Source organism: Rhineura floridana, chromosome 7 (assembly GCF_030035675.1).
Source record: "Rhineura floridana isolate rRhiFlo1 chromosome 7, rRhiFlo1.hap2, whole genome shotgun sequence".
Taxonomy (NCBI): Eukaryota; Metazoa; Chordata; class Lepidosauria; order Squamata; family Rhineuridae; genus Rhineura; species Rhineura floridana.
This window is the reverse complement of record NC_084486.1, coordinates 49,871,880-49,886,984: the sequence shown is the minus strand read 5'-3', so window position 1 is coordinate 49,886,984 and position 15,105 is coordinate 49,871,880. Positions and strand designations below refer to the sequence as shown.

The 15,105-nt window shown below is 41.3% G+C and overlaps 1 protein-coding gene across 1 annotated transcript in view; it reads right to left on the bottom strand.

Moving 5' to 3' along the window:
- The window catches only part of ZNF518A (zinc finger protein 518A), a 61,265-nt gene that overhangs the window by 44,055 nt on the left and 2,105 nt on the right, over positions 1-15,105 (bottom strand). The window lies entirely within an intron of this gene.

Genomic DNA, 15,105 nt, shown 5'->3' with positions numbered 1-15,105 from the left:
AGGAAACAGTAAGGTGAGATGTAAATGAAATGCAACAAACACAGAGTGACAATTGCATTAAAGCTCAAAAGTATGTAATTTATTTATTAATTTATTATTTATTTAATTAATTTGTATCCCGCCCTTCTTCCCAGCAGGAGCCCAGGGCGACAAACAAAGCACTGAAACACTTTAAAACAATGACCACCCACAAAGCAGTGTTGATAACATTACAAATATCTTGGCATTGATAAGTTAATTAACACCTATAGTGATGGGATCAACATCCATTATCTCAAGTGACACAGGTGACAGAGCTGAACTTCTTGATAAATTGTAATCAAACTGGTATCTCCCTTTGAAGTTTGTCCAAGTAATGTTCTCCTATTGGTTTCTGAATATTGCCCATTCTGGGGTCAACGGCATCCACTTGTTCTTTTGCATTGAGACGGACCTGTTTGTCCTATGTAGAATGAATGCAGAAGGGTTTGTTGGCAGAGCTTGAAAGTAACTAGTTACAAGTAATGAATTACTTGTCATTCATTACTTTTTTGAGTAACGAGTGGGTAATTCCTTTACTTTTTGATTGTAATAGAACTAGGAGTAATTTTACTACTTTTGTGGAGTAATTGTAACGTTTCCAGAATTACTTTTGGGCATTACTTTGGGGGGGGGAGCAGGGGAAGTCTTCTGCTCCTCTGATTTGTGGATGAAAATCATGTGCCTCAAACTGGGCTTCTGTGCAGTGTCGCTCTTTCCTCATGCTCTGTGGATGGGGAGGAGGCGGAGAGTGAGACAGGGTGGAGTGGAGAAAACAATTATTTTAAAAAATGGATAGTGGTGGTGAAGAATGGAGTGGAGGAAAAAAGGATCCGGAGGTCAAGAACATGGATAAAGGAGGAGAAGGAGGCAGCAGCAGAATGGAGAGAAAGAACTGTGGAGGTGAAAGATGACAACGTATTTGTGTGTGTGTGTGTCTCACACACACACACACACACACACACAGAGAGAGAGAGAGAGAGAGAGAGAGAGAGAGTGTACTGTGTTTGCACTTGGCACACAAAGTGGCCTCCACGACCCTCTCTGGCTACTGTGCTGCATTTGCAGTATTTTAATTTTTTTGCATCTCAGGGGAAAATGTTTGCTTGAGTGAGTGTCCCTTAGTTGGTGGCAGGGCAGGGTCCGGGAGGTGGTTAAGTGAGAGAGATTATGCCTGCTGGCTGAGTGGGGGGGTTGCACTTGGTTTGATGTGCAAAGATCTGAGTAGTGGCCTCAGCCTCCCTCTACACCACCCTTACCAGCGAAGAGACCACCATTGCTATCTTATGAATAAAAATAATTATTCTACTACCTCTGTATGTGTGTGTTTATTTTTAATGTTGTTTTAGGCTACTTAGATGTGCAGCAGCCAAGGCCAGCACCTTGTAGGCGGGTTTTTTAAAGTAACTGAAATGTAATTGTAGTGATTACTTTGGAGGAAAAGTAAAGTAATCAGTTACTTTCAGAGCAATTGTAAGTGTAACGGTAATTACTACTTTTTTGGGCCATGTAACTGTAACTGTAATTTATTACTTTTTAAAAGTAATCTTCCAACCTCTGGTTGTTGGCAGATGATATCATGTATCACAATGGAAGATGAGCAGATGAATGAACCCTTGGTGTTATGGTCAACATTATTAGGTCCAGTTGCCTGGTTTATATGGGGACAGAGCTGGGATCTGGGTTGGTTACAGTTTGGTCCCTGTGTTCATGTCTGTTTTGGGAGGCCTGTTGCTGGTGAGTTGCAGTTTTAGAATAGGGGATTGTCTGTAAATAAGGTCACCCAAGATCTGTGAGATTAACCTGAATGGGTTGTGGATCATTTATACGATGTAGTGAACCTCCTAATATTTCAGAAGAAGGTGGCAAGCAACTTTTACCCAAATATTCCTGCCACACCATACTAAAATATACATAAGAAAACAATGCTCCTTAGATAATGGAAACAACAAATTTCCCACAATAATAAGCAGGACATAATGAAAGTACCATGAATACATAACTTTACAGGGGCTTTGAACGAGGGTCGGTATCTTATTTTTTCCTCCTTAATGGGTGTTACTGGCCAGACTTTTAATACCCAGGTGCCATCTAATATAGCAAACCTCCCCATTCCTATTATCAAATAATAAGGCAAAAAGAGAAGGCTTGGAATACATGTAAGCACACAGTTTAATGGAATGCCCTGTTGGTATCCCATGTGCAAGCGCAGTATGATGTCACAAGGGCCAGTGAAATCTAACCATGCAGATGGGCAGGAACAGGTGAAAGGGAATGGTGAAAGCAAATGGATGCCTTTCAAAAATTATTGTTGGATCCAATGAAATCATCCTGTTAGTGCAAGGACTTTCACTTGTGCAGCAGAACTTCCCCTCCCTCTCCTTCCCCGCTTCCATGCCCCCAATCTGTTCCCTAACCCTCTGGAGATTTGTGGGGGCACAGGGATATACAGGGAGAGGAGGAGACGTTCTGTTGTGCAAGTGCAAATCCATGTGCTAATGGAACAGCTTTAGTAGATAGAATCCATTGCATTTATACAGCTTTTCCTATAGTCATAGAGGAAATAGGTACTGTAAAAAGGAGATGATAACAGTTCTGGGTCCAGTTATCTTACTCTTGCGAGGTATTCTCAACATGCATTTACAAAGGTTAGGTGTTTGGTCAAGGATTTATTTTAGATTGACAGCTTGTTCTCTCCCATGTGTTTGAGTAATAGAGATTATTGTACTGGAAGATGACAGATCTCAATTTCCAATAGCTTAAATTGGGTGTGTGGAAAAATAAGCAAGAGGAGAGTTAAGAGTTCTCAAAAGCTTTTAGAACCAAAGTAGCAAGATTTCCTCCCCATCAGCTTTCATTTCTTGTCCCCACTACCTGCCATGCACACAGCTGTCACCTTAGCGGTCACATCTGTTTCTGGCATATATAACAATCCCCTAACCAAGACAAACCTATGAAAAGAAGCAGATGCTTTAGCTTCTAGTGCAACATTGCTTTCATTGTCAGGTGTGTGCCAAGCACCAAGATCTTCATGGCTAACGTTTTTGCTCGATTTCAGATGCTGTTGAAGCATTTCCTATGTAACTTCCCAAAGGATAACCGACTTCTGCCAAGCTTTAATCATGGTATTATCACACAAATTCAGTGCTTAATGCCAGGGGTTGAGAACCAATTTCAGTCCAAGGGCCAAATTTCCTTTTGGGCAACCTCCCATGGGGCCAGAAACAAAAATGGGCAGAGCAATGAATGTAACTTTTACTTTTTTACAGCTCTCTCTCTATCCACCATACAGCCAGGCAAGACACATTCCACCCAGGAAAAAATACTCCCAGAGAGTGTGAAGTGTGGTCAGTGAGGGGCGTGGTCTGGAGAGAGGGGTGTGTGGCCAAGGAGGGGGTGTGGCCTACAGCAAGTCCAAAGTATCAGGTAAAAAAGCCTGGAGGGCTGCATTTGGCCCCAGGTTTTTGGTTCCCACCTCTGGCTTATGCTAAACACTTCTGAAGATATCCACCATTGAAAGCATTCCCTTGGAGTGACTATTCTACAAATGATGATATTCTTATGGCAATGTAACCTCCTAGCATTGGCAATTTCCTTCAGATGAGCTGGCCTTTCTCCATCAACAAGCACCAGTTTGTCTAGTTTTCAGTCAAAAGACCTATAAATGCATGATCCAGATTTTCTTTTTATTTCATCCGGTTTGTAATGTGTACATATACATAGATCCTTCATAAGCAAAAGTGCATTCCCAGAAAACAGCATGAGTAGAGTAGGTAGTGTTGCACTACTATCTAGTAAACTAGTCACCTTCTGCATCAGTAGGCTTAGTTGTGGTTTTACAGATTTACTGGCTTATCATCTACTTTGTGTTATATTTAGGTTTGGCTCTTTAACAGTTCAAACACCAATTATAATTTTTACTTTCTGAATATGACAGAATCCTTTTAACGAGATAAAGACTTTTGACATGATCCTCTTTTGAGTTGTACAGTGGACACCCAGATTGTTACAATGTAGTTTTGAGGATATCGTAAGGAGTAGGTTTAAAAGCCCGTTGGTTGTCAGAGGACTACAAGGAATATTATCATTCACCTAACGTAAAACCAAATCTTCAAACATAAATTTAAGCCACACCACACATAAATCCACCTCTCCCACACATGTACATTAAGCTCATGCCACCTTGAACTCACAAAGAGGAAGACTGGATAGGTGCACCATTTTATTTCATCACATCTGTATACTGGCAAGGTGTTCCAATCAGCCAACATGGCATGTGAAACCTCTCTCTCGCACACACTCACTCACACACCTTTATCCTCAAATAACATACATTGGGAAGCTGACGTATGCCAAGTCTGACCATTGGTCCGCCTGACTCAGTATTGTCTGCACTGTCTGGCAGCAGCTGTCCAGGGTTTCAGACCGGGATACCTTATCTGGAGATGCTGGAGACTGAACTTGGGACCTTCTGCCTGCAAGGCAGATGCCGCATCACTGAGCTATAGCCCATCCCGTGAGGTATGCTAGGCTAAGAAAGAGAGCGGCCCAAGACAAAGCAATGAACATATAGCTGAGAACAGATTTGAACTGGAGACATTTGCCAGTTCCCAAACACACAAGCTGATGGTGTTCTGAAAGAAGAACCTGCTCACGATGCATATGCTGATCCGCTTTCTGTTGTTTTAAAAATCTGTTTGATCTGAGGCACCAATGGGATAAAAGAAATGTATTTACACCATGAGAAGCAATGCTTCTGACTCTCTCAAACCACTTCCAACTCTTTAACTATTGTCTATTTCCAGTCTTGATATGACTGGTCCCTGTTCAACACTATACCACACTCCATGCCCAAGTTCCTTGCACATTAAGTTGAGTAAAGCAACCCAGATGAAGGCTTTAGTGCATGCTGGGTGGATAAATGGATGTCAGTGCCTACAAGGTGTGGTGTATTTAGGTTATTTCAGATCTGGATTTAATGGTCTTACGGAGGCAGGATCACCTTTAGAAGTGTATTACTTCACTTTTTGCAAAATGTGGTAAGGCAACGCTGCTGTGTTTGGGGACCCTCCTGATCATTCTGCTGTGCTGGACATTTATTTATTTAAAATATTTATACCCCGCCCTTTTTCCAAAGAACCCAGGGCGGCTTACAAAAATAATCATGAAGAGTTAAAACAGTAAATATACAGAATTAAAATAGTTAAAATGAATTAAATCAAATACAAGGTAAGAGTTAATTACCAATTCAATTAAAAGCCCATCTGAATAGGATCGTCTTCACCTTAGCACGGAAGGAAAGAAGTGAGGAAGCTAATCGTACTTCACTGGGGAGGGAATTCCACAATCTGGGGGCAGCCAGCGAAAAAGCCATATTTTGTGTCTTTACAAGAGAAACTTGTGAAAAAGAAGGAGTAGAAAGTAAGGCCTCACCGGATGATCTCAGAGTCTGGGCAGGATCATAGGGGGAGATACGATCTAGCTGATAACCTGGACCTGAGCCGTATAAGGCTTTATAGGTCAAAACCAGCACTTTGAATTGTGCCCGGAAACATATTGGCAGCCAGTGGAGCTGGTACAACAAAGGGGTTGTGTGTTCCCTGAGCCCAGCTCCAGTTAACATTCTGGCTGCAGCTCTTTGTACCAATTTAAGTTTCCGAGCAGTCTTCAAAGGTAGCCCTACGTAGAGTGCATTACAGTAGTCTAATCGGGATGTAACTAAGGCGTGTGTCACCATAGTCAAGTCAGACAGGTCAAGGAACGGGCGCAGTTGGCATCTGCCCTAAAGTCCTGTCTTGAGAGCACTGCTGCCTACAAGTGAAAATCTGCTGTCACTAAAAATCTGTTTCAGTAAAGCTTAAACTAATCTGCCACGTATCCCATTGAAAAAACCAAGGCAAGCAAAAATCCAGTTACCCAGCAGCCAAGGCAACTAGCCTATAGTAGGTTTCTCCATCCATGCGAAGAAGCCTCTCTCGCTTTCAAGTTTTGCAAAAGATTGTGCACCCTGTCCAGGCCTGTGGTGGACTTGTATTTCTCCATTTAAAGCTTGTTTCTGCAGAGCAGGCATCTAAAGAAAGACCAGTCAGTAGATTATGTTTAGTTACATCCTCGATCACCAAGGTCTTCTGACAGGGCACTTTTGGTGGCCCCACGTGTCCCTGAGGTTCAGCTGGCCTTTATCAGGGGCTGAGGCTTTAGCATGGCAAACCCTGCCCTGTGGAACTCCTTCCCAATAGACGTTTGGCAGCAGCCATCCCTGCTCATTTTTAGATGTCTTCTAAAAAACTGTATTATTCACACAGGGGCCTTTCAAACCTGAGATTCTCTGCCAGCCAGCTCTTATGGATGTGTTTGACGTTTTTATTGTAATACTATTTTTAATCTGTATACTGTCTTATATTTTACACGGAAGTATAGTTTCTAGATATTTAACTAAATCCATATTCCAGCCTTCCTCTAAGGAAAAGGTGCTGTTCTAATCTGGACATTTGCTGAATCTCCGATTCAGAATAGCAATACATACACAGAGGGTTAGCTTGCCTTAAAGAAAAACACTTCGTAGGGCACATCAGGTTCTGCTATATTAACACCTGAAATACAGTCAAACCAGCCATTCTAGTACTAGAAATATACTTTTCCTTTTACAAATTTAAACTGAGTCTATAGCAAGTTTTACAATTACCCTTTAGAAGGATTGTTATGTTATGGTTTATTTTTATGCCACTTTTGGCCAGAAAGGCCTCCAAGGCAGCTCACAAAAATACACACAGATACAAAATACAAGTGAAAAAAAGAACAATATAATTTACAAAAATGTAAGACAAAATCTTAACATTTTTTTTAAAAATCAACCATCACTAAAAGCCAAATACATTCATCTTCCTAGTAAAGATGTTCCAGAAATGTCAGAAAAAGCATAGGTGAGGGGGCAGGGCAGGTGGAAAAGCTTGCCCTCTGATGATCCCAGGCCCAGCAGTCTCACCCCTGCAGTAGTACCTCTCAGTCTGCAGCTCCTCCTTCCAAGGATCCAGGCAGAGGGGCGGGGCAAGACAGGAGGAAAAACCTCCCCCTTGATGGCCCCAGCTTTTGCCCTCTGGAGATCCTCCTGAGCAACCCTCCTGGCTTTTGAGAGTTCACCAAGCATTGCTCATCCATCTCCACACACATCTTCACAACTGTAGATGGCTTTTTGTTTTATTTTCAAAATGAAAACAGAGATTCCCTTTTAGCACCAAATACCAGTTACTGGCATTCTATGCTCCTGCAAATCCCAATATGTACATGGCCTTGCCCATTGTTGAAAACATGAAAACATTGTTTCTTTGATACAGAACACAGATGGGGAACTTTTTTCAGTCCAAGGGCCACATTTTTCTTGATTAATTTAAATTTATTAGACAAAATACAAAAGCATATGAAAATAATACACCGGTATACCAATTCAATTGCAAGAGATTGTCACACATGTATTGTGTTAAAAAGTCCCCAAGAAAGCTATAAAATTTCAATACATGATCACACATTAATTTAATTATCACAACCAAAATCATCTCATACTTTAGAATTCTTAAGTATCTCCCAACAATAAATACAGATTCACTGTCCTGCACTTTATTGTTCCAATAAGTAATAAACAAACTGCACTTTTCTATCAAACCATTTTCACATTGCCAACTTTTTCTCACCCTAACAGGGGTCATTAATTTATCCATGCAGGCTAAATCCCAAATTTTTATAAGCCAAAAATATATAGAAGTGTGATAAGTTTTGTTCCAGTTTTGACATATTACCATTCTAGGTGCTGTCAGCAAATAAATTATCATCCCTACATCCTCTTATTACACAGTCTTTAAAATAACCAAACAGCATCACCACTGGATCTTTAAGAAGCTCATACCCCAATATATTTTTAATTTCTAATGCGACCATGTTCCAAAATATTTGAATTTTGGTACAAGACCAAAACATATCTCGGAGGTGGATTGTGTCCTTGGCCCCATGTCCAACTTAAGGTACCTTTCACATGTTTATTTGATGAAGTCAGTATCTTTAACTTTGTTGGGTCTCTTAATGAACCATAAATCTCTAATAATTTAATAATTATCTCTCTTACTTGATGATATTAGGGAAAAGGTAGATGAGAAAAATTCAGAGCTTGTTTAATCTGATTAAATGTTCTTATCATTCCCCCTATTAACATATCTCTAAGTTCAATTAGTCCATTTTCCCTCCCATCAGATCATATTTCCCCCAACATCTTTGTTCTTACATTCCTTATTATAAAAATAACTGCAAAAAGTGATAGACTTGGACTTAATTTATTTTTACATTTTCTTCACTGAATAGATTTCCTATGTAATTACATTCTCATTTATTTCCAAAATAATCATTCCTATCGCGATACCAGAGAGCATGTTTTATTGTAATAGATAGGTCATCCCCTTCAATTTTTGATGATAAGGGTTCATAAACCAATCTTTTAAGTCGTACTGTCTTGTTGCTTGATAATACTGTTTGACATTGGAAGTGCCAAACCTCCTTGGTCCCTTTTCTGAGACAGAGTTATAGCTGTTACTCTTGGCTTCTTACCTGCCATAAAAAAATTAGTAATAGATCTTGTCATTTCTTTAATAGACTCTTGCTCACTTTCAACAGGATTTTTAACATCAAAAACAAGACTCATGGCATTATATTCCTCTTTATTATAGAGTTCCTAGACATCCAAAAGAATTTTAGATTTTCCCACTTCACCAGATCTTTATTTCATGCATTCAATTGTTGTGATTAAATGCAATCTCTTCCTCCAGATTTTGAGTTATCCAGCACCCTAAATATCTAATAGGTGTAGCTTTTCAAGGTATTAAGTGTTTCTGAGCTAACTCATCCTTCATTTCCCTCTGCATGTGGTAACCAAACCATTCTGATTTTGTCAGATTGATTTTATAACCTGAATGTCTACTGTAGTCCCTAAAGATTTTTAGCACTTTCCCCCAAAACCCTCTGGGTTTCCCAGTGTCAAAACTGTATCATCTGCATAAAGATTCATTTTAGCTGTATCGGTTCCCACTCTTAATCCTACTATATCTTGATCATCCCTCACAGCTTCTGCTTGTTGGAACTGGGGCAAGAGCAACTCCTATTTTGTTCTTTTGTCTGTGCTCCAGAAGGAAGATAGGGCTAGGGTCCTCCAGATGGATAGGCTTGTTTACCTTTTACCTGTGATGCTCCAACTGACTTCCTTCTGGAAGCTTACCTGCCCCTCCTCCTCCTGCCCTTTCTATTCCTTTGTTTCTCAACTGTCCAGGAGAAAGGAGACATCCCTTTGTCTCTGCTCTCTCCAAGCATGGGGCTAACTCCTACACCTGGGCGTTATGCCTCCAACTTAGTTAGTTAGAACTAGGTTTGCTTTTCTATCTATGTATTTCTATAAATAAAGTAGCTTTTCTTATTTTACTAAGTCTCCAGTCTCAGTGATGCTGATGCAGGGTAAAAGCCTGCTTTCTTAGGCAAACTCTCACATTTCAACATCTGCTGTTACTCTGCTGCTGTGGTGTTGCTTTAAACGAAATTAAGCACACAAATTACACACAGCGCAACACTGCTAATGGCTCAATTGTGATGTTAAACAATGAGTGAAAACCCTGTCATGTTCTCCTACACTGTATAAATGTTTCTGATCGCATTTACTTACATAAACAAAGGCATTTGGATTTTTACAAATTGATGTAATCCATGTGACAAAAGTGGAGCCCATAACCATTTTTTGGCATAACTTGAAAAAAGACATTCCCATTTTATCCAATCGAACACCTTTTCAGCATCTAAGAAGATCAACCTGTAAGGATTACTTTTTAAAAATGTTAATATTATTCAAATTTCTTTGAATACTAAATGACATTTTCCTACCCTTAACCAATCCAGCTTGATCCTCTTTAATATAGTTGCCTATAAAGGTGTTTAATGTCCTTGCAAGTATTCCAGACCATAATTTAAAATCTTGATTTAATAATACTACTGGTCTGTATGACTCCACATTTGTCACATCTTTGCCTTGTTTAGTGATGACCAAGGGCCACATTTTCATGTGGGCAACCTTGCTGGGGCTGCATGCCAGTAGTGGGTAGGGCTAGAGGCAAAAGTGGACAGAACAGTTAATGCAACTCTTGCCTTTGTGCTGTAGGCTACATTCCAGCCAGAAGAAAGTCAGAGGTTTCTACATACATCTTTCTGCCTCCAGGAAAGAAAAAGGCATGATCACATTCCAGCCAAGCAAGAGTGCTCAAGGGCATGGAACCTGCAGGGCCAGTGAGGAACGAAGCCTAGTGAAGAGTCTTTAAGGGCCAGATAGAAGCACACTGGACAGCTGCATTTGGTCCCCATGAGCCTTAGGTTCCCCAACCCCAAGTCAGGGAGAACACATTTGGCACTAGACAAAAGTCTGTTAACTTCCCATGTTTCAAAATTATGTCATAAAAAGTAATTATGTGCACATAGTTCACAGGAGTGGAAAAGCTAAGAACTTCCCATTACTTGTCTTCTCTCAAAATGTACTGAGGTGGAGTGGTTGTGAAGAGAGAAACAGAAAAGCAATTATCTTCCGCACCCTAGCATCCCATGTAGATTCATAGTACAATCTTATACTTGTCTACTTAGAAGTAAGCACTATTAAATTCAATGGGACGTATTACCAGATATAGGATTGCAGCCTTATTGAAGTCAAAAAAGCCTCTTTCTACATTTGATCTATAGAAAAAAATCCAGAAGTTGAATGAAACAAAATTCTCATTACATTGCCAAACATATTAACGTACATACCATGTATGAACTATGCAGAAGTTTCAAGCATGGTGTAGATAACATATGTATGCACAGCAGACAAACATAAAATGTACGTCAAACAGAATGCAATTATTATATTGATTAGTTGCATTTTTGCACTCGTATGTCTCAAAGCAACTTACGCAATAAAAAAAGAAATGAGACATTAAAATCAGAAATATATCTATATATAAAAAAACTAATACTCACCAAAATATATGCTTAAAAGGAACAAGTCCTACCCACCCTACTTAAAGGATGAGCACAACAAAGGCCACTGACATATCTAACTACCCTTCCAACTAAAACCCCAAAGTCTGGGTAAATAAGAATATTTTTCCAGGTGCCTAAAAACAGACAACGGTGCCAGGTGTGCTTCCTTGGGCACAACATTCCACAAATGGGGAGCCACCACCAAAACAGCCTGTTCTTGTGTCGCCACCCTCTGAACATCCTCTGGAAAGGTCACACAAGGAAGGGCCTCAGATGATGAACACAGGGTTTATGTTGGTTCATGTGGGGAGAGGCAGTCCTTGAGGTACTGGGGTCCTGAGGTGCATTATTAGTCTTCCCATACTAACAGAGTACTTCAACCAAATCTGAAAAGTTGACTCAGGGCTCATCCAAACGGAGCGGGATAATCCACGTTTTCTATATCCGGTTTGCTCTTTCCCAATTAAAAAAATGCTTTTTTTGCACCCACACACATAGCGAGAGGACCCGTACTTCTTCTCGCTTTTTCCCAGCTCTGCCCATAACACTCCCCCCTATCAGCCAATTGGTCCGCAAAAATATGACGTATGCTCCTCTCCCCGTTTGCAACAAAGTACAACAAGGCGCATGCGCTTGAATGTACGAGCGCAAAAGTTTGCATTTCCTGATGGTTTGGTAGTAGTGGCTGTAATGGAGTTCCTTGTCGCTCATCCCTCTGGAGCAGCGCCAGCCGGGGGGTGTCTCCAGCTGCCCCTGACCATCCAGGGGGATTGTGGGCAGTGCAAGGGATCAGCGAATCCCCCCATAACCCTTGGGCTCATTCACTGCAGGGTTCAGCCCCAGACCGTTATGCGGCTCAGCGGCAGGAATGCTGCCCCTGAGGAAAGCAAACAGCCCCCCCCACGGGTGGCTGCTCTTGGCTCAGGCAGGGAATGCAGGCAAACAGCGCCGCGTGCTGCTGTGTAAATTTGCGCTGAAGCGACCAGCACAGGCTTTGAGGTGTTCCCTCTGATAAAAGAAACATGCAAACCACTTATATGCCTATAATTCCTGTATTTTTGTTTGTTTGTATTTGCGATATTTTGCAAAACCGACTCTATGCTTTTCTACCTTTAACGTTTCTGGAGATACGCATGATTGCAATTCCACTTATTTCTCCAGAACAGCAAGTAACGATGTGTCATGTCTAGGAAGGTAGACCACCAGTCTCTATGGTTGCGGGTGGCTGAGACGCTCTAGCAAACCACTTATATGCCAATAATTCCTGTGGGTTTTTTGCTTGTATTTGTGATATTTCACAAAAGCCACTGTATGCTTTTCAGCTCAGCTGGGCTGCTGAGAACCTGCAGGCTGTGGTTGAAATTGACAAGACTCAAAGAGAGTAGCCTTACAGGCAGGAAAGCGAAATTGACTAAAGGTGCCTGAGTGTCTGTAATCCAGGAGGAAAGCCTCTATTTCTCTTCTCCCCCCCCTCTCCCTCGACTCTGGATGCCTGGAAGCAAAGACCAATACGTTCAAGAAGGGCATTTGATGAGGGGGGTGAGGGGTGGGAGGTGGAGGTTAGGCAAAGATAAATATTTTCTCCCTTGAAAAAGTTTACAAACAACCACAATTGCAGATCTTACCCTGAGCGGCTGCCCAGTTTGCAGCCTGGCTAAAAATTAACCGCTGTTGCTGCTTCTGCGCAAATGCGCTTTTTGCATCTGCGCAGTAGAAGTTGCGGGGGGGGGCAACACCACACCATTGCTCTGATAGGTTCCTTTTTCCCCCGGGCTTTCCCCGGACATCCGCGCACATGCGCAACAGTGGAAATACGTGATTGGCTGGGAATGAGGGAAGGGATATGGGGAACCGCCCAAAAACCGCCCATCAAATGCCCACAGCTGTAAAGTCCATGGTATTGCATCCGAGCGCCTGAAGGTACAGCAGATGATTCCTGGTTTAAAAAAGCAAATCGAATGATTTGCTGCATTGCAGGAGCGGATTTAACCGCACGAAAATGCTCAAAAGTGTGCTGTGTCATATGGACGACCGAAAAATAATGAAAACACAAAGCGATCATGTCACACATTTTACAGTCGTCTGGATGAGCCCTCACAGCATTGAGCATTAAAGAGCTTTAGGCAATGCCACCACTCTTATCCAGTTCCCTCATTGCCTCTTGTCAAGTCACTTTGAGAAATGTTCTTTGTATAAACCGACTAATAAATGTAAATAATAATAATAGCATCTGCTAATTTGACTTCAACCTGTTTTTAGGGTAGCTCTAACTGTATCATTTGTTCCAGTTACACAATGTTCTTTATCCACTTGAACAGCCCCCAGAAATTCTGCCTTCTTCCTGTGAGCAATAGTTTTTCAGAAGAAGCCTGCTGAAAAGCTTAGACACATTGTTCCCCTAGATTTTCTAAAAACAATCAGGCAATTAATGACCCACACAGTTCTTAAGAATCCTCAGCAAATTTGCCACTTTCTCTGTAATGCGAGCTGAGCACTGCAATGTACAGTAGGGTCCCGCTTTTCGGCGGCCCGCTAATACAGCAGCTTTCAATTAGAGTAAGGCCCCACTCATACAGCACTCGTTCCGCTTTTATGGTGTTTTTCGGGCATCGGGCACCATTTTATTGATAGACTTCCACTTTTTGGGGGGGTTTGCTTTTAGCCGGGGATCTGGAACATAACCCGCCGTATGAGTGGGGCCCCACTGTATTCTGAGAAAAAAGGCATTGCCAAGAATGATATTGTGCCTTCTCTTATCTACTACCTCTTCTCTGGCACCCTAAACTTGCTGTAGGGTATGTGTTGGCTGTTTCTCCTTAAAAGACATACTAGTAATTTAGAAGATCATAAAATAAATATTGCCCAACAACATTTTTTTCCTTCTTGGAGAGAGTTTATTGTGGAGAGCACTTTTTTAAAAAAATGTATTTTTCTATTGAGCAACAGGAGTTTTTTCCATATTACACTTTTAAAAGGCCTAGCTGAAATAAATCTAAATCGACTGCTCCTATCCAAACTATTGACTTGCAATGAACTTCAGAGAGAGAGCTGGCCATTTACGAATATAGTTGCCAACAGGAGGCTCCCTCTCAGCGCTAATAGCAGCACTAGAGGCGGGGCTGATTTCCACTGGAGCCATGGTGGGGAGGAAAGGATTAATCCAATCCCTATATATATATCACAGTCCTAACGAAAACCACAAGTATTCATTCCTATATATGTGAACCTTTAGTCACAGAACTGAAAGAGACTCAGGAAAAGTTTTGGTTGTTTTTTAACTGAATGTTCATTCTTTTTAAATTGCACTAACTTAGCTATATTGTAAGTTGTCTTATGAAAGTTTCTTGCCTTGAAAAGCAGGGTATAAATACCTCAATAAATAAAGTTGAGACGTGCGTAGCAGCATACTTAGCTTGGACCTTCTAATTCTATACAGCTAGGATTATTATTCACATAGCACTATCAGCAAGCATAGCTTTTACAGAGGATGATGGGATTCACACTCCAACAGCACTGGACAGCCACTGGGGAAGCAAACTGACTGATCCTGTCCATGCCTGCCTCATTGAACTCAATGCAATTTAGCATGTATGATAACATGTACAAAACATTTTTGGTTGCAAAAGTGAAAACCGGGTCAAACTACTCCCTTCTCATGCAAGCTCTAGTCACTTGAACAGAACTTATGCTTCACTAATGAGAGGCTACAACTATTAAACTATTACACAAATCCCAAGCTATTCCCCTCCACCCCTGTGAACACTGCAGAACAATGCATCAAGGGAACACCACACAGAAGATCTACCTATCTGAGTTGCTTCAAAAGGGCACATAGTCATTCAGAAGTCCCTCTTGATTCAGTAGTACCTACTTACAATTGAGCTGCATTAAGATTGCACTTCTAGTTGTTGTGGCTTTGCTCAAAACCCATGTCTTTATCACATGTGCATCTTGATCCTATGTCTGTTTACTCCGAGGACCCACTGTGTTAACTCAGGCTTACTACCCAAGTAATGCTGCAATCTTATGCACACTTAGCAGAGTAATCACTAT